The following is a 9,924-nucleotide window of genomic DNA, read 5'->3' as shown; positions in this document are numbered from 1 at the left end:
GAAGGGAGCTGCCCAAAAGACTCTCATTAAGAGAACTGCTCCGTCTGCAAATTCCCGGCAGTCTCATCCGCTTGCACGGAGGGAGCACCTCGGTGGGGGTGGGGGTTGTCAGGCCCCCACCCCTACACAGGGACGGGGCCCGGAGCAGGCTCTCCGCAGACAGCTGGTGACAGGACAGCAGGGGACGCTGAGGACAGTGTTGGGTGCTGGTTAAGGACTCGATACCTGGAGTCAGGGGCAGGTCATTGCGCGTGGCCACTCACTAGTTCAGTGACCTTGGGCCAAACACTCTCTGAGCCCAGGTTGCTGCATCTCTGAATGAAATAGGAACATTTACTTTGCCACTCAGGGTTGGGAGGAATGACTGAGAAAACACGTACCTCTCGAGCGCACTCAGTGCCCAGTGGGTGCTCAATCCATAGCAGCTCTCGCTGTCATCCCCGCTGGTCACCGAGAACCCACCACTTAGCCCTGCGCCTTTCCTCTCCATGTTTATTGCTCCGTGGGCTGCATCTCGCTCCCTGGGCCCATCAGCCAGGGCTGCCCAAGGCTGCCTCTCGAGCTGTTCTCAGGCACTCAACACAGTCCAGACCGACCCCCAAATTCCAGGTAACATCACACTGCCCGGCCTTTGGGATCCAGAAAGGCGGCTGGAGTCAATCCCTGCAGGCATGCTAACACACCTGCAGGAGCCAGGCAACCCCTCTGGCACTTGAGGGTAAGCCAGGATCCTGGGTCCGCCCAGGGACGGTGCACCGCACACCATGCAACCCTGGGTGGTGAGTGGATTAGAGATGCCCCCTCCAGCCTCAAACCCTGGAGACACCCAGATCTTCACTTTCCCTCCGTGCCTTACATTCCACACCGAGTCCATCCCTAAGTGTTTGGGGCTAGCTCAAAACTCATGCCTGTGCCTTCCTTCTATCTCCACTTCTGCCACCTGAACCAGGCCAGCATCCTCTCTTGCCCCTCAACTGGACCAGCCTCCTTCCTGCTCTGCCATCTCTCTGTCCTCGCCCCCTTCAGCCTATCTCCACCTGGCGGCCAGAGTTGGCCAGACCCAAATCAAAATCATGGGATTCTCTCACTTAAAGTCCTCCAATGACCTCCAACATCCAACTGCCTTGCTCAGCCTGCATCCATACCTGCCTCTCTGCTCGGCCCCTGTCAGCCCCTCGGCCCCTGTCGGCCCCAGACCCGCATGCCACTGGACAGCCCGACCTCCTCCCGTGCCCAGCTCTGGGTCTCTGCTCCAGCCATGCTTCCTGCCCCATCGTCCCACGAGGGCTCCTTTCTGACACCTGTTCTCACGTGCCCCCCACGGAGGCTCCCTGGGCCCGCCCCAGCATAACACCTCCCCTTGCAGAGACTGTCCCCCCGCCCCCCGGTGTCGAATCCTGCTTTATCTCATCAACTCTGCAGTATTCATCACTATCAGGAATTATTCCTGTTTGTGTATTTATAAATTGTTTCTCTCCACATGACACGATCTTATGTGCTTCCTGGTTCACGGCCCGTCTACTACCTCCACCCAAGGGCAGGATGCAAGTCCAGACAAGGTGAAAAGTTAGCCCTCCATAAATGCATGTGACTGTCCTCCTACTTGCTGAGCCATCTTGAGATGGTCACATCTGAGCCCCTCTGAGCCTTGAGCTCCCACTTGTAAAATGCCACCTCCTATCACTGACCCCGAGGGAGGGTGGGGAGAGGGAGGGGGGCATCAGGGAAGGAGGAAGGGAGCAGATACTGTCACCACCAGAACAACCTTTGCCCGAGTGACAGCGTCCACAAGCCACAGCGGGGCAGGGGGGGGGCGTTGGTCACCCTGGTGACCGGCGGCTCCTCCAGAGGCCCCCGATGGAGCCCCCAGGGAACCCCAGATCTCTGTGTAGAAGGAGTCTGACAGGCCCCACCCACTTCTCGGCTCCTGAACTCTGCTGCCTCCACTCAGACACCTGGAAAGACCTGCTTTCTGGCCCCAAGAAGTATTTACGTTTTGATTAAGTCTGGTTTTAAACCACCAGGTAGGCTGGCTGGAGGCCGATGCACCCCAGCCAGTCCAGCTGTAATAACACAGTGCACCGGGTTGGAGGTGGGGGGCAGGTAACAACGGTGGGACCGGGGGAGGAATCGCCAGGGTTCCAAGCGGCCCCCAACGCCACCCTCAGCCTAAGCCGCCTGCCAGAGAAAAAGGGCAACCCGCTCCCATGAACAGAGGCGGGAAGGACTCCGGGGAGCCCTGGAGTTCTGCCCTGGAAATAAACATGCAGGGCAAGGAGCACAAGATACTCAGACCAATCCCGGCCTCCCAGGCAGCGACCGCTCCCCTCGGGCTGCCCCCACTCTCAGTAAGAGCCTCCTTCCACCACGTGGTGTCTCACCCAGGAAGCAGGAAGTGGGTCCATTACAAACTGGGGACTTGCACCAAGTCACATTTTTATCCTGTTGGATGTATTCTGAGGACTCCACTGACCATCTACAGTTACGAGGCCCCAGGAGGCTGGGACTGAGCCCCAGTATAGATGTTACTATCTTCCTGTCTCCTTGAAAGTGTGATTCTGGAGGAAGTAAGTTAAGTACACATCCCAAAGGAATGTGTACTCCTGAATTCAAAATGCCCACTAGCTAAGACATGCCTCATCACCCACTCCCTGCCACCCCACCCGGAAAAGGAAAACGTCCAGGCAACTAACAAAGGCATCTTTCATTCATTTCCGGGCCCTTCCACAGGAAATCAAGTTTCCTCGGCAGAAAGCAGGATTTCTGTTTGTACCACATGGAGCTACAATCGCAAAAAGATTTCATTAAGCCTAGGAGCTCCAAACAGATGGTGGTGTCTGCCTGGAGTACCCGGACTTAAGGAAGGCCTCAGTGGACAGGACTGTGATAATTGATTAGCAATGTCTCACAGGCAGGGAGAATAGTGTGCGACACGTTTACCATTTAGGTTTAGCTAGGAAGCAAAACCAGAAGGGGAATTCAGAAAACCCAGGACTCAACTGGCAAGGAAACATGGTCAAAGTAACCCAAAAGGAGAGCCAGGGGCTTTTGGAGGACCAAAGAGCCACTGGCAATTTCTAGGGCAAAGGGACAAATCACTCCCCGAAAGATCAAGTCACTTCCTCAGCAGCTGTCAGATGGGACGTGTCCCAGAGCCACTCGCATCTGGGTTATCGCTCAACCTACAATCCACTCTCAGCTCCTCAGAGGGACACAATTCCAGACTTCTCCAGGAGATGAAAGGGTATTTGACCTTTAGGGCCCAGAAATAAATATCCAGTTATGAACACAGTTTGCTGCTGATGGGGAGGCCGTGGTGGGGTGGGTCTCCCTGACAACAGACGTCCCATTTAAAGACAAGGAACAAGGAGCAGCTGGGCCACAGAATGTTTCCTGAGCAGACATCCAGGAGTCAGAGCTGTGCACAAGGAGGGTTCACAGCAGGAGAAAATGACAGGTCCTCCTAGCAGAGCACCATCAGTGTTTTTTTAGGACAAAGTAGGCACCGCTGCCTATGTTTCCACCTCAACATGAGGCCCAAGGAAAAGGCTCCCAACATGACCGCCGGAGGCAGCCTTCCCAGAAAAGCCAACCCCTGGGAGGTTTTCTAGCTGGGTTCACAGTTTGAGAAGCATAGCTAACGAAGGAAGGGCTTGGAGGTGAACAACATGGATAATTACAGGGTTGGAAGGAGGGTGAGTTCAAGGAGGCCGGCATCCCTCAGCCAGCCATCCAAGGGTAACTTCCAGGGAAAGTGAGTTATTTCCCAGAGGAGCAAAGGAAAGTCTCCATATCTACAGAACAAAAGACTCTGTAGAAATGAACTCCTACTACAACACAGTGGATTTACGCCAAGACCGGAGGGGAACGTTCCAGAACATATTACATGAAATTGGAGGAGGAGGCTGTCACTGCACCGTCATGGGGTCTGAGGTGTGGAGATCAGGGGGACATCTATCTGGGGTAGCCCCAGCTCACCTCTGATGAACTGCATGACCTCGCCAGGCCACTTCCCTTCCCCAGCGGTGAGCTTCCTTCTCTACAGGACAGGAAGAACATTCCCCACCCCGTGTCGCTCGTGGGATTGCCGTGAAAGAAGCCAGATGTCAGAGAGCAGACATGAGGGGACTCCACTCCTTCAGCATCCAAGGGTGGGCAAAACCAACCCCTGGTGTTAGAACCACCTTGGGGCAGGTGGTGACTAGAAAAGGCTCCAGCAGGTGGTCTGCGTCCAGGATGTGTGCACCTTGGGAAAACCCAGGTCGTTATGGCTTCTGTACTTTTCTACATGGACCATCCGCCTCAATGAGAAGCTTGCTCGGAAAAACTGTCTGGAACTCTTTTGTAAATCTCTAGGTCAATATAGTAATATATGGGATAAAGTTCTAGAACACAGGTGCTACTGATCCCCTCGGAGCAGAAGGCAGGTGAGACGATCTCCTGATGTCCGATTTCGTCCCGTGATTGGGAGGAAGCAGAGGGAAACTTGTCCCCTTTCTGGGACTATGAGTTTCTAAGCTGAGCCACTGTTAGGAGGCAGCAGGGGCAGCGCCTGCCCACCGCTAACTGCACCCTGACGTCTTTCTCCAGCCTGGGCTGCCACTCCCCATCCCCATCCCCACAATACACATTGTTGCCTGCTCTTCTTGGGCGCAGGCTCCTGCCTCTGGCTGGAGCAGCTCCCAGCAGTGCTGACCCCAGACTGGGGGTCCAATCGTGTGGCTCGTCCTCTGGAAGGTAACACTGGTCTTCAATTAAATGTCAGTGGTGCGTCCTACAAAACAGAATATTTGTTTTCTCCTCCCTCCTTGGCCTACTTCCTGTGCACCTTGCGATTTTAAAAACCCAGCTGCCAACTCACAAGTACTTGTGGTGCCCTGGTGCCTGGGCTCAGAGGGCAGGCAGATTTTTCCACTCCTCAGCAGCATTTTGCTTGAGGGAGAACGCCACTCGGAGTTTGAAGAAAAATCCAAAGTCCTGACACAGGAGCATTTGCAATGGGCTGCTCGCTGTCACTGGAGCTGGGCGCATGGTGAGGAGAAGGGGCCGCTTTGATGGGGGTGGCACACGGGAAGGCGCTCCGTCACAATGTCATCATGAGGTCAGAGGCACCTTCTCTTATCCAAACCTCACTGACAGCATGAGAGCTTGGCTAGACCATGGCTTTCACATGATTTCACGAGGGCCCCACAGCGTGCCCCGGGCATCCCTTAGGAACCATTCAAGTGAGCAATTTCGCCTGAACAACAGGTTTCTAAGCAATTTAAAAACAAGTTCAGAAACTATTGATTGGAGGAACTTAAAGCCAGGATTCTGTGTAATGTGGTCTGAAAGATCACCCCCAGGATGGGCATCTCGGTCCCCGTCGGAGCTTCTCGGCACACCAGGGCTGTGGCCTGCGTAAGAAAGAACAGCTCTCTGCTGTTTTCTGTGGCCTCTCAATGACCCACTGGGATGCAAGCTCCTGGGGAAAGAATCTGCCTTACTCAGCAGGAGTAGTTCAATAATCCTGATGAACGAGTGAGTGAGCAGATGAGCAAAGAGCACTGACCCCAGGGGGCTGCACTGTGAGGATCAAACAAGAGATCACGTGTACACAGTAAGTGCTCAATAAACACCAGCTGAGACTCGAACTGGGGTCTGTGCAATGTTCTCTCACCACCATTAAGTCAATATGATCAGAGAGTCCCACCCCGTCCTGGCACACGGCAGCATCCTTGCGCGTGACTTCAAACGTACTTATTCCCTAAAGGTAAAAACTAAGTTTGGGGCTTATTTATTTTTTTTAGAACTCTCTGAAAGCCCCCCAGAATAGTGACCGGCCCGAGGCACAACCCAAGAACAATGAGCGGATAAGCGCCGAGCAAAGGCACCAGGCACCTGTGAAAGGCAAGGAAGAGGTCCTCGAAGACAGTTCCTTCTTGGCTCGGCGAAGCAGCTCTGCACCTACCAGCACCCATGGGAGCCGTGGTCACACCCTCGGTGGTCGAGGCATTCAGCTCAGACCCACTCACCCAGCCACAACCGGAACGGCTGATCCCAAAAGAGGCCCACGTCCAGACACCTGTCTTTCCGAGGATGCCAGGCATGTAGCTAAAAGGGTGCACAGGCTTCACTGAGTTTCCTGCTGAATTTGGTGACACCTGGGAAGTCCAAAGGATCCCTCCTTTGCCTCTGATGCCAGCTCACAGAAGTGGAAGAGATCGATCCACAGGAAACGTAAAGATGATGGAGAAAAACTCCCCGTCGGATCACCCCCCCAGGCCTCCCCACCTGCCCACTGCTGGCTCCAGCGGGCCCCGTCATGTAGTTCTCACTACCTGAGACCCTGTACGCCAAATCCACCCACCAATTTAACGTCTACTCATCCCTCAAGGGCCAACTCAAGTCTCACTTCCACAAAGCTTCTCCCTCTACCCGAGTCAGGGACCACCTTTCCTGTCCCTCTTGCTTTGCTACAACCCTCCCCATCTATCCTGAGTGCACTTACTAAATAAACACACTCCCATCTCAGACTTGCACAGCACTGGGCTTGCTGCCAGGAAGACGGGGATGAAAGCCCCCTCCCTCCTTACAGGAGCCCAGTCTAGAAGACAAGACAGACATGGGAGCAGAGGATTATGCCCAACAAGAAGATCTACGGGACCTGCATGAACAGAAGGCTGTAGAAACACAGAAGGGGACAACAGAGGACCCAGAAGGACAAGTAGGTGTCCGCCAAGCAGAGGGTGGGAGAGCACTCCAAGCAGAGAGGGATCCTTGGGGATGGCTGGATCAGGGGGTACCTGGGAGGGAGAGGAGTCTGGGGAGAAGCTGGAGCCAGCTTGTGGAAGGGAGGCACGTCAGATGCAAGCTTTGGAGACATCGTGATCTTGGCAAGACCAGGAGGCATGTCAGGGGCTACTTCAAAGGTCCAGGAGAGAGAGGGAATGAGACTGAACCAGCAGAGTGGCAGCAGAGGTGACAGAAGGGGACCGAGGCATGAGAAGGGGCAGGCGACATTCTTCCAGAAGCCGTTCAGCACTTAGGAGGTTTTCATAAGCAAACTCCTCCACTAAGCAAGTGTTCTTTGTGAGCAGCTTAGACCAGCTTTTCTATTTTTTTTTAAAGATTTTATTTATTTATTTGACAGAGAGAGACACAGTGAGAGAGGGAACACAAGCAAGGGGAGTGTGAGAGGGAGAAGCAGGCTTCCCTCGGAGCAGGGAGCCCAATGCGGGGCCCTGGGATCAGGACCTGCGCCGAAGGCAGACACTTAACGACTGAGCCACCCAGGCGCCCCGACCAGCTTTTCTATTTTACTCGAGCACAGAGCAGCCTCTCAATCATTAAGTAATTACTGGACTCAGTTTCAAATTCTAGAAATATCTCTGAAAAGATGTGCTTGACCTCCCAGACCCTGACAGTGGCTAAACAAAGAACACAGTGGTACAAACTGAAAACAAGAGAACCACACCTAGGCTATCCCAGGGAGACCCAGAGCTCAGCCCTGTGCTTAAAGCAAAACGCCTCCAGGAAGTCAATCAACAAACCACGGCTGGGCCACAGGGAGACATGGGAGGGGAAGGCATGCGGCACAGGGACCAAGGAAGCAGGGAAGCCGCTCCCGTCCAGGACTCCACTCATCCTCATCCGAATGGCTGTGGTTGGTCAAGTCACAAACCCTCGCTGGAACTCTGATCCTACATCCTCCAGAAGAGAACGCAGGGACTGCAAACATGCCCACGGGCTGCTACCCTCCTTGACCCCCACGGTGGGAGCTAAGCCACAAGCCCCTACCCAGCCTAGAGCACCAGCTCTCAAAAAGCAAAGATATTAAGCACTTCCTGCCACAGAAGAGAAATGTTTGTTTAAGGCCTCAGCGGCTCCAGCCCCAGGTCTTCAGGAGAGGAAAGGTGCCCAGAAATCCTTGATCACAACAATGACCAAAACAGCTGCAGGCTGGACTTGCAGAGCCCCATCGGAGGCCTGGGGCAGGGTCCCTGAAGGGGGGGGGGGGGGGGGGGGGGGAGGGGGTGACAGTTCCACAGACACGGAGCTCTAGGTACAGAAGAGCCCCCAGCAGCTCCCACACCACCACCAACAACAACAATACCAACACCAACAACAAAACCCCACCTTACTCTCTCCATCCCCCAAAGCCTATTTTTTTAATGAAAAAAAAAAATCTTTCAAAATGACAGTTTTGAAAAGAAAATATGCTCCCTTACCATAGTTTCTCATGGAGTTAAAAATACAAGTAAGTGTTGGAGGAAAAAAAGTTTTAAGGTCAAAGGGGAAAAAAAAGTCATGTTTTTTGAAATCTCGGAAAATAAACAGACTCAGGCCTCATGTGCAGGCTCTCTGGGAATGTGACCTGTGGTGCTGCTGGGGGTCGGAACGCCATTTAAAGGAAAGCTCAAGGGCACGCCTGAGGCCGGGGATTAGTGGCTCGGACACTGCATCCCCCTCTCCAGAGGACCAGGCTGCCGGCCACTCGGGACGGGGGTGTCCAGGAGATGAGAAGCTGAGGCGGGCGCGTGAGAAGAGCAAGGGGAACGGAGGGCAGACAGCCCAGCCACCCTGGAAAACAATACCGGGGCCAGCAAGGGTTCCAGGGGCTGGGGCTGGATGGAAGGATGCTCAGCCGAGCAAGCGGGTGATGGGGACACACTCCAGGCAGGCAGCAGCTGTGACACCCGTGAGGGACAGTAGAGCCTCTGCGCACTCAGGGGACGGGGTCACGCTGGGTAGTTCCTCAGCCTGGCCCACCTGCCTCTCGGCAGTAGCCAGAGAACTCACAACAAAGCCAGCCCCAGAGGAAGCCAGGAAGCAGGGCTCAGGGGTCACTCATGCATTCAGTACATATTTATTAATCCTACTTTTTGCTGGATCCTCATCAAGCACTGCAACTACAACTAGACAGCTAGACAAGGCCCTCGTCTGTCTGCACAGAGTTTACATTTTGGGGGCTCAGAGCCCTTCCACTCTTTCCTTCCCCAGCCAACCCTGGTGGACCTGTCAGTCCCATGGGGTACTTACTAATGTGTGTTGAGCCCTCTTGCACACGGGCTCGAGTAAGCCCTGCCCCTCCACCTCCCCCCACCTGGGGTTCGTAAACTCCTGGGGAACTCTGCAGGCAGTTGGGGTGGGGAGGGGAAAAGACCCCACACAGCTGTCCATAGCATGGAGTGCTATTGGCCATCCGTAGAGACACAGCCCCATTCAATTACTGCACACCTCCCACATCCCTAGCTCCGAGCTAACCCTGGGAGCAGGGGACACAGGCGTGGGCTCCATTCCTACCTAGGAGAAGCACCAAGCCCAGAGAGGGAGAACCAAAAGCAAAGGACGAGGAAGCACCTAGGAACAGCAGGGAAGTAGGGCTCAGAGCAGGGCTTTGGAATCTAAACAGGGCTTTGGATCTAAACCTGACCATTTACTAGCTGTGTCTACCTGGGAGAGTCACTTCCCTTCTCTGAATCTCAGGGTCCCCTACAGTAATGTGGAGATGACCATGCCAACCTTGTAGGTACGCATCTGATGACTGACTTGCCACTGGCATTTGACAAAGCAGAACGATGACCATCCTCCTATGTGGGCCTTACAGAAGTGTGAACAACGGTGTGGGAACACAGGGGAGGGGGCCGTGGATTTTGCCAGAGAAAATGCAAAACATTTTAATTAAAAGATGAAATGTCGGGGTGCCTGGGTGGCTCAGATGGTTGGGCATCTGCCTTTGGCTCAGGTCATGATCCCAGGGTCCTGGGATCGAGCCCCGCATCGGACTCCCTGCTCAGCGGGGGGCCTGCTTCTCCCCCTCCCTCTGCTTCTCCCCCTGCTCATATTCTCTCTCTCTCTCTGTATCTCTGTGTCTCGAATGAATTAAAAAAAAAAAAAAAAAGGTGAAATGTCACTGGGGCAAAACCTAGGATAAGAACATAA

General features: G+C 54.3%; 1 protein-coding gene across 2 annotated transcripts in view; it reads right to left on the bottom strand.

Annotated features, from left to right (window-relative positions):
• Window positions 1–9,924, bottom strand: part of GRK5 (G protein-coupled receptor kinase 5) — a 212,015-nt gene that overhangs the window by 136,361 nt on the left and 65,730 nt on the right. The window lies entirely within an intron of this gene.

Source organism: Mirounga leonina, unplaced genomic scaffold (assembly GCF_011800145.1).
Source record: "Mirounga leonina isolate KUSES-001 unplaced genomic scaffold, KU_Mleo_1.0 Mir_114, whole genome shotgun sequence".
In the NCBI taxonomy this organism is placed as follows: Eukaryota; Metazoa; Chordata; class Mammalia; order Carnivora; family Phocidae; genus Mirounga; species Mirounga leonina.
Note: the sequence above shows the minus strand (reverse complement) of the source record. Positions and strands in the feature narration are given on the sequence as shown.